The following is a 9,208-nucleotide window of genomic DNA, read 5'->3' as shown; positions in this document are numbered from 1 at the left end:
AGAATGATGTACAGATGTTATATGGTCTTTATCCTTGTGTCTCATTCAGGGAATTTATATAAATCTTAGAGCGACCACTTTCACAACCCCCAGAAGAAGGATGCCACACCCGGGACACAGCGTGGCGCTGCAACACACAGAAAGGAAACCGAAATCTATATACCAGAGGACTTACAAGGAGAAGGTATAAGAGGAGAGGACTACAACTCCCAGCGTGTCCAAGTCAATATGAGATATCAGGAAATTTCAGGGAGGAGGTATAATAAAAGAGAACTACTGCTCCCAGCATCTCAAGGCTCCATATTATGGAATATCAGAGGAAAGGAAGAAGTATAAGGGGAGAGAACTACAACTACCAGCATGTTCATCTCTGCAGCATTATTTTTTGCATTATCCCCATGCTGTGACATCAATGTGATTATTATCCCTGTACTGTGACATCACTGTGTTTATTATCCCTGTACTGTGACATCACTGTGTTTATTATCTCTGTACTGTGACATCACTGTGTTTATTATCCCTGTACTGTGACATCACTGTGTTTATTATCTCTGTACTGTGACATCACTGTGTTTATTATCTCTGTACTGTGACATCACTGTGTTTATTATCCCTGTACTGTGACATCACTGTGTTTATTACCCCTGTACTGTGACATCACTGTGTTTATTATCCCTGTACTGTGACATCACTGTGTTTATTATCCCTGTACTGTGACATCAATGTGATTATTATCCCTGTACTGTGACATCACTGTGTTTATTATCTCTGTACTGTGACATCACTGTGTTTATTATCCCTGTACTGTGACATCACTGTGATTATTATCCCTGTACTGTGACATCACTGTGTTTATTATCCCTGTACTGTGACATCACTGTGTTTATTATCCCTGTACTGTGACATCAATGTGATTATTATCCCTGTACTGTGACATCACTGTGTTCATTATCTCTGTACTGTGACATCACTGTGTTTATTATCCCTGTACTGTGACATCACTGTGTTTATTATCCCTGTACTGTGACATCACTGTGTTTATTATCTCTGTACTGTGACATCACTGTGTTTATTATCTCTGTACTGTGACATCACTGTGTTTATTATCCCTGTACTGTGACATCACTGTGTTTATTATCTCTGTACTGTGACATCACTGCGTTTATTATCCCTGTACTGTGACATCACAGTGTTTATTACCCCTGTACTGTGACATCACTGTGTTTATTATCCCTGTACTGTGACATCACTGTGTTTATTATCCCTGTACTGTGACATCACTGTGTTTATTATCCCTGTACTGTGACATCACTGTGTTTATTATCCCTGTACTGTGACATCACTGTGTTTATTATCTCTGTACTGTGACATCACTGCGTTTATTATCCCTGTACTGTGACATCACAGTGTTTATTACCCCTGTACTGTGACATCACTGTGTTTATTATCCCTGTACTGTGACATCACTGTGTTTATTATCTCTGTACTGTGACATCACTGCGTTTATTATCCCTGTACTGTGACATCACAGTGTTTATTACCCCTGTACTGTGACATCACTGTGTTTATTATCCCTGTACTGTGACATCACTGTGATTATTATCCCTGTACTGTGACATCACTGTGATTATTATCCCTGTACTGTGACATCACTGTGTTTATTATCTCTGTACTGTGACATCACTGTGTTTATTATCTCTGTACTGTGACATCACTGTGTTTATTATCCCTGTACTGTGACATCACTGTGTTTATTATCCCTGTACTGTGACATCACTGTGTTTATTATCTCTGTACTGTGACATCACTGCGTTTATTATCCCTGTACTGTGACATCACAGTGTTTATTACCCCTGTACTGTGACATCACTGTGTTTATTATCCCTGTACTGTGACATCACTGTGTTTATTATCCCTGTACTGTGACATCACTGTGTTTATTATCTCTGTACTGTGACATCACTGTGTTTATTATCTCTGTACTGTGACATCACTGTGTTTATTATCTCTGTACTGTGACATCACTGTGTTTATTACCCCTGTACTGTGACATCACTGTGTTTATTATCCCTGTACTGTGACATCACTGTGTTTATTATCTCTGTACTGTGACATCACTGTGTTTATTACCCCTGTACTGTGACATCACTGTGTTTATTATCCCTGTACTGTGACATCACTGTGTTTATTATCCCTGTACGGTGACATCACTGTGTTTATTATCTCTGTACTGTGACATCACTGTGTTTATTATCCCTGTACTGTGACATCACTGTGTTTATTATCTCTGTACTGTGACATCACTGTGTATATTATCCCTGTACTGTGACATCACTGTGTTTATTATCTCTGTACTGTGACATCACTGTGTTTATTATCCCTGTACTGTGACATCACTGTGTTTATTATCCCTGTACTGTGACATCACTGTGTTTATTATCCCTGTACTGTGACATAATGTGATTATTATCCCTGTACTGTGACATCACTGTGTTTATTATCTCTGTACTGTGACATCACTGTGTTTATTATCTCTGTACTGTGACATCACTGTGTTTATTATCTCTGTACTGTGACATCACTGTGTTTATTACCCCTGTACTGTGACATCATTGTGTTTATTATCCCCGTACTGTGACATCACTGTGTATATTATCTCTGTACTGTGACATCACTGTGTTTATTATCCCTGTACTGTGACATCACTGTGTTTATTATCCCTGTACTGTGACATCACTGTGTTTATTATCTCTGTACTGTGACATCACTGTGTTTATTATCTCTGTGCTGTGACATCACTGTGTTTATTATCTCTGTACTGTGACATCACTGTGTTTATTATCCCTGTACTGTGACATCACTGTGCTTATTATCCCTGTACTGTGACATCACTGTGTATATTATCCCTGTACTGTGACATCACTGTGTTTATTATCTCTGTACTGTGACATAATGTGATTATTATCCCTGTACTGTGACATCACTGTGTTTATTATCTCTGTACTGTGACATCACTGTGTTTATTATCTCTGTACTGTGACATCACTGTGTTTATTATCTCTGTACTGTGACATCACTGTGTTTATTACCCCTGTACTGTGACATCATTGTGTTTATTATCCCCGTACTGTGACATCACTGTGTATATTATCTCTGTACTGTGACATCACTGTGTTTATTATCCCTGTACTGTGACATCACTGTGTTTATTATCCCTGTACTGTGACATCACTGTGTTTATTATCTCTGTACTGTGACATCACTGTGTTTATTATCTCTGTGCTGTGACATCACTGTGTTTATTATCTCTGTACTGTGACATCACTGTGTTTATTATCCCTGTACTGTGACATCACTGTGCTTATTATCCCTGTACTGTGACATCACTGTGTATATTATCCCTGTACTGTGACAACACTGTGTTTATTATCCCTGTACTGTGACATCACTGTGTTTATTATCTCTGTACTGTGACATCACTGTGTTTATTACCCCTGTGCTGTGACATCACTGTGTTTATTACCTCTGTGATACAGGTATGTCTTAGATACATTTTTAGTAACGTAGGGTACTTTCACACTAGGGTTTTTCTTTTCCGGCATAGAGTTCCGTCCTAGGGGCTCTATACCGGAAAAGAACTGATCAGGCATATCCCCATGCATTCTGAATGGAGAGCAATCTGTTCAGGATGCATCAGGATGTCTTCAGTTTAGTCGCTTTGACTGATTAGTCAAAAAGATTAAACCGCAGCATGCTACAGTTTTATGTCCGGCGAAAAAAACGTAAGACTTGCCTGAATGCCGGATCCCCATAGGAATGTATTAGTGCCGGATCCGTCCTTCCGGCATGCGCATGCGCAAACTGGTAAAAATGTGAAAAAATATACAAGACGGATCCGTCTGTCTGCATGACAAGCGGAGAGACGGATCCGTTCTTGCAATGCATATGTGGACGGATCCGCATCTGGATGCGTCTTACAAATGCTTTCAGTCACATTAAAATTGCCGGATCCCACTGCCGCAAGTGTGAAAATAGCCTAAGGCTGCTTTCACACTAGCGTTCGGGTGTCCGCTCGTGAGCTCCCTTTGAAGGGGCTCACGAGCGGACCCGAACGCAGCCGCCCAGCCCTGATGCAGTCTGAATGGATGCGGATCCGCTCAGACTGCATCAGTCTGGCGGCGTTCAGCCTCCGCTCCGCTCGCCTCCGCACGGACAGGCGGACAGCTGAACGCTGCTTGCAGCGTTCGGGTGTCCGCCTGGCCGTGCGGAGGCGTGCGGATCCGTCCAGACTTACAATGTAAGTCAATGGGGACGGATCCGTTTGAAGATGCCACAATGTGGCTCAATCTTCAAGCGGATCCGTCCCCCATTGACTTTTCATTGAAAGTCTGGACGGATCCGTACTAGGCTATTTTCACACTTAGCTGTTATATGCTAAAAATAATGCAGACGGATCCGTTCTGAACGGAGCCTCCGTCTGCATTATTATGATCGGATCCGTTCAGAACGGATCCGCCCGAACGCTAGTGTGAAAGTAGCCTAACATGAACAGTGCAGTGTTTTTAATATTTCCAGAACTGTATCCTCAGCTGACATCTAGTGGCCAACTTGAAGATTGCAGTATAGCTCCATATTGACCAGAAGTGTATGCTCTGCTGACATCTAATGGCCAAAGTTAATATTACCAAATAGTTCATATTGGCATCTATATTAAAAACCTAAAGAAAATAGTCACAAACCACAACATACAGAATTTTAGTTTCCAGGGTAATCTGTTAATTTAATCATATGCTCTGTAATTATTGTTGTGATTCCTAGTCATTAAACAGTTACATTGGCTCAGATTCACACTCTACAGATGGGATCCTAGCCGTTGTCGCATATCCATTATGGAGACCTTGACCAGCTTAAAACTTTTAAAGAAAAATCTTATAGAAAATGACGGGTTGTAGCCGTCCATCCATAGATTCCTAACGCGGAGTGAGTCATCACTGGGACCGCTCCCCCTGACAGTTCCTGGTCTCAATGGCCTACGGGAGAAGGAGCTTTAAAAGAAAAGAAGCAGAACCAGTGGAGCAGCTGTTACAGCTATGTAAAGTCATCTGCCATTTTTGGAGGATTAAACATTTTTTTTTTTAATCTTGCAGTTTTTTTTCTAAATTATACCCATGTTACAAAAAAAAATCTTGATATCTTGCAGTTTTCACTCTGATCGCTGAGCCTCATAATCAGCTGACACTTCCTGGACTGTACAGAAAAATCAGAGATGGTGACCAGCACACCCAGGTAGATCTGGTGGTGGTTGCACGTTTCCAGGGGAAGTGATTAGATTCCCCTAAGGGTCCATTAACGCGATCCGCAAAACACGGACACGGCAATGTGCGTTCCGCATTTTGCGGACCGCACATCGTCGGCACTAATAGAATAGGACATGTTTTATTTTTTCAGGAACGAAATTGCGGACGTGTGAATGGACCCTAACAAGTTGGATATCCACAAGAAATAAGAAAGAGAGTATGGAGACAGCACGTCCTTTCTGTGAGGCGTATTCCAGATGCAACGTTTTGCCTAACAAGCCTTTTTCCAGCACGCATACCCCCAGTGAATGTGAGCTTTAAATAGGCAAGTGATGACATCACAAAAAAGGGGCCGGTCAATCGTCTGGTACCATGATGACATCATCAGTGTCAGACAAAGTCATGTGATCAAGTCATGCTGTACAGATCGAGCCATACTGTACAGATGTCCAACTGCATGGAGCAGGCCGGTGTTCTGCCGAAAGTCTATAGCGGAAGTGACGTGGTGCGCTGCGCAAGCGCACAAGCGTACTTCCGAGAATCATTCCTACAGTAGTTTGCACACCGGGCGTGCGCACACTTAACCCAGCGCTCATTAATCTACATTAATTAGTACCCTCGCTTCGCTCGCCAGGCATCGGGCTCGGCCTCGCTGCGCTCGGCATTTAGTAAAACTAACTCTATGCCGCCATTGATAGTAAAGAAAGAGATGGATGGTAAAGAAAGAGATGGATAGTCTCTTTCTTTACCATCCATTTCCTTCTTTACTATCAATGGCGGCATAGAGGTAGTTTTACTAAATGCCGAGCGCAGCGAGGCCGAGCCCGATGCCTGGCGAGCGAAGCGAGGCCGCGAGGGTACTAATTAATGTAGATGCTGTATTTTACTGGAGATGACTGTCACTTTAAGATGTCACTATACCCTTAATTGTGCGCACGCGCGGTGTGCGAACTACTGCAGTGGAGGCTGCAGGGATGATTCGTGGAAGTGCGCTTGCGCAGCGCACCACATGACTTCCGCTATAGACTTTCGGCAATCTATAGAGATCTGGCAGAACACCGGGATGTAGCTGAACATGCTGTGCTTCAGTAGAATTCAAAAAAGCTGCGAATGTGTGAGCTGGACAGGTTGGGAGGCGCATGCGCCATGTGCAGCAAGGCCATGAGCTAAGCGCGGCTATGGGGCTGTGTAGAAGGGGCTGCTCCGTGTGAGGCTGAAGGCGCGGGTGCGGAGAGCCTAGGCGTGTGCACACAGGCCTGTCAGTTGTCGCTACACAGGAAGCTGTTGTGCATGCGCTCTGCGCAGCTGGGATGCCGGCAGAGGGGAGAGTACCTGCTGCAACGCTCATATAATAGTATAATTTGACTACACTTTATATACTGACCCGTGCTTGTTTATCTACTGCTTTCACCGTTTTACACTGGCATTGACAGTATATTGCCGTACGGAGTTAGGCCCCTTTCAGACGAGCAAAAAAACTATATACAGTACAGACCAAAAGTTTGGACACACCTTCTCATTCAAAGAGTTTTCTTTATTTTCATGGCTATGAAAATTGTAGATTCACACTGAAGGCATCAAAACTATGAATTAACACATGTGGAATTATATACATTACAAAAAAGTGTGAAACAACTGAAAATGTGTCATATTCTAGGTTCTTCAAAGTAGCCACCTTTTGCTTTGATTACTGCTTTGCACACTCTTGGCATTCTCTTGATGAGCTTCAAGAGGTAGTCACCTGAAATGGTCTTCACTTCACAGGTGTGCCCTGTCAGGTTTAATAAGTGGGATTTCTTGCCTTATAAATGAGGTTGGGACCATCAGTTGCGTTGTGGAGAAGTCAGGTGGATACACAGCTGATAGTCCTACTGAATAGACTGTTAGAATTTGTATTATGGCAAGAAAAAAGCAGCTAAGTAAAGAAAAACGAGTGGCCATCATTACTTTAAGAAATGAAGGTCAGTCACTCCGAAAAATTGGGAAAACTTTGAAAGTGTCCCCAAGTGCAGTCACAAAAACCATCAAGCGCTACAAAGAAACTGGCTCACATGCGGACCGCCCCGGGAAAGGAAGACCAAGAGTCACCTCTGCTGCGGAGGATAAGTTCATCCGAGTCACCAGCCTCAGAAATCGCAGATTAACAGCAGCTCAGATCAGAGACCAGGTCAATGCCACACAGAGTTCTAGCAGCAGACACATCTCTAGAACAACTGTTAAGAGGAGACTGTGTGAATCAGGTCTTCATGGTAGAATATCTGCTAGGAAACCACTGCTAAGGACAGGCAACAAGCAGAAGAGACTTGTTTGGGCTAAAGAACACAAGGAATGGACATTAGACCAGTGGAAATCTGTGCTTTGGTCTGATGAGTCCAAATTTGAGATCTTTGGTTCCAACCACCGTGTCTTTGTGCGACGCAGAAAAGGTGAACGGATGGACTCTACATGCCTGGTTCCCACCGTGAAGCATGGAGGAGGAGGTGTGATGGTGTGGGGGTGCTTTGCTGGTGACACTGTTGGGGATTTATTCAAAATTGAAGGCATACTAAACCAGCATGGCTACCACAGCATCTTGCAGCGGCATGCTATTCCATCCGGTTTGCGTTTAGTTGGACCATCATTTATTTTTCAACAGGACAATGACCCCAAACACACCTCCAGGCTGTGTAAGGGCTATTTGACCATGAAGGAGAGTGATGGGGTGCTGCGCCAGATGACCTGGCCTCCACAGTCACCGGACCTGAACACAATCGAGATGGTTTGGGGTGAGCTGGACCGCAGAGTGAAGGCAAAAGGGCCAACAAGTGCCAAGCATCTCTGGGAACTCCTTCAAGACTGTTGGAAGACCATTTCAGGTGACTACCTCTTGAAGCTCATCAAGAGAATGCCAAGAGTGTGCAAAGCAGTAATCAAAGCAAAAGGTGGCTACTTTGAAGAACCTAGAATATGACATATTTTCAGTTGTTTCACACTTTTTTATGTATATAATTCCACATGTGTTAATTCATAGTTTTGATGCCTTCAGTGTGAATCTGCAATTTCCATAGTCATGAAAATAAAGAAAACTCTTTGAATGAGAAGGTGTGTCCAAACTTTTGGTCTGTACTGTATATTCGGTATCACTGCAATCGTAGTGACCCAGAGAATAAAGATATTATGTTATTTACACCGAAAAATGAACGCCATCAAATTTATAACGTAAAAAACGCAGTGGCAGGATTGCAGTTTTTACCATCTCCCTCCCAGAAAGAGTTAATAAAAGTTATTTAGAAAGTTATGTGTACCCCAAAATGGCGCCATTAAAAACCAAAACTTGTCCCGCCAAAAACAAGCCCTCATACAGCTGTATAGACGGAAAAATAAAAAAGTTATAGCTCTTGGAACGCGTTGATGAAAAAAGAACGCGTGGTCAGTAAGGGGTTAATTCTATTCATCTGATTCTTATGTAACTTTCTGTCCAAGAAATGAGGGAACGGCAATGGCCGCCACATTGGTTGTAAAGCCAGCTTCTCCACTCCGCCTTCACAGAAGAAGATATCGCGAGGACATGGTGAGTATCAAAATGACACTGGTTGCCCTCGGTAACAGACAGCGGCTTGTCACCAGGTGTCAGACATGTGACCTATCAGCCGGCCTCCCACAATGCACTGCTCTACTGTTACAGGAAACCAGCGGAATTCTGCCTTTAGCTTTGGGTGTGGACGGAGAAGAACAAGTGAATTAGAGTCAAATCTCTTCCCTGCTACGAATTGTGGAAGGTTGGAAAGTGTCGTCTATAAAGGAGAGGTTTTCCCTGACGTTTGGTCTTTCTCTGCATTTGCAAAATGTCCAAATGTGTGTTTTGTGTGATAACAGGATGTGGTAACGGAACATGTGCTGCGTGCAGAGCCTGAGACTGCGCTGCGCTGCGC

The sequence above is a fragment of the Bufo gargarizans genome, chromosome 9, assembly GCF_014858855.1.
Source record: "Bufo gargarizans isolate SCDJY-AF-19 chromosome 9, ASM1485885v1, whole genome shotgun sequence".
Lineage (NCBI taxonomy): Eukaryota > Metazoa > Chordata > Amphibia > Anura > Bufonidae > Bufo > Bufo gargarizans.
Note: the sequence above shows the minus strand (reverse complement) of the source record.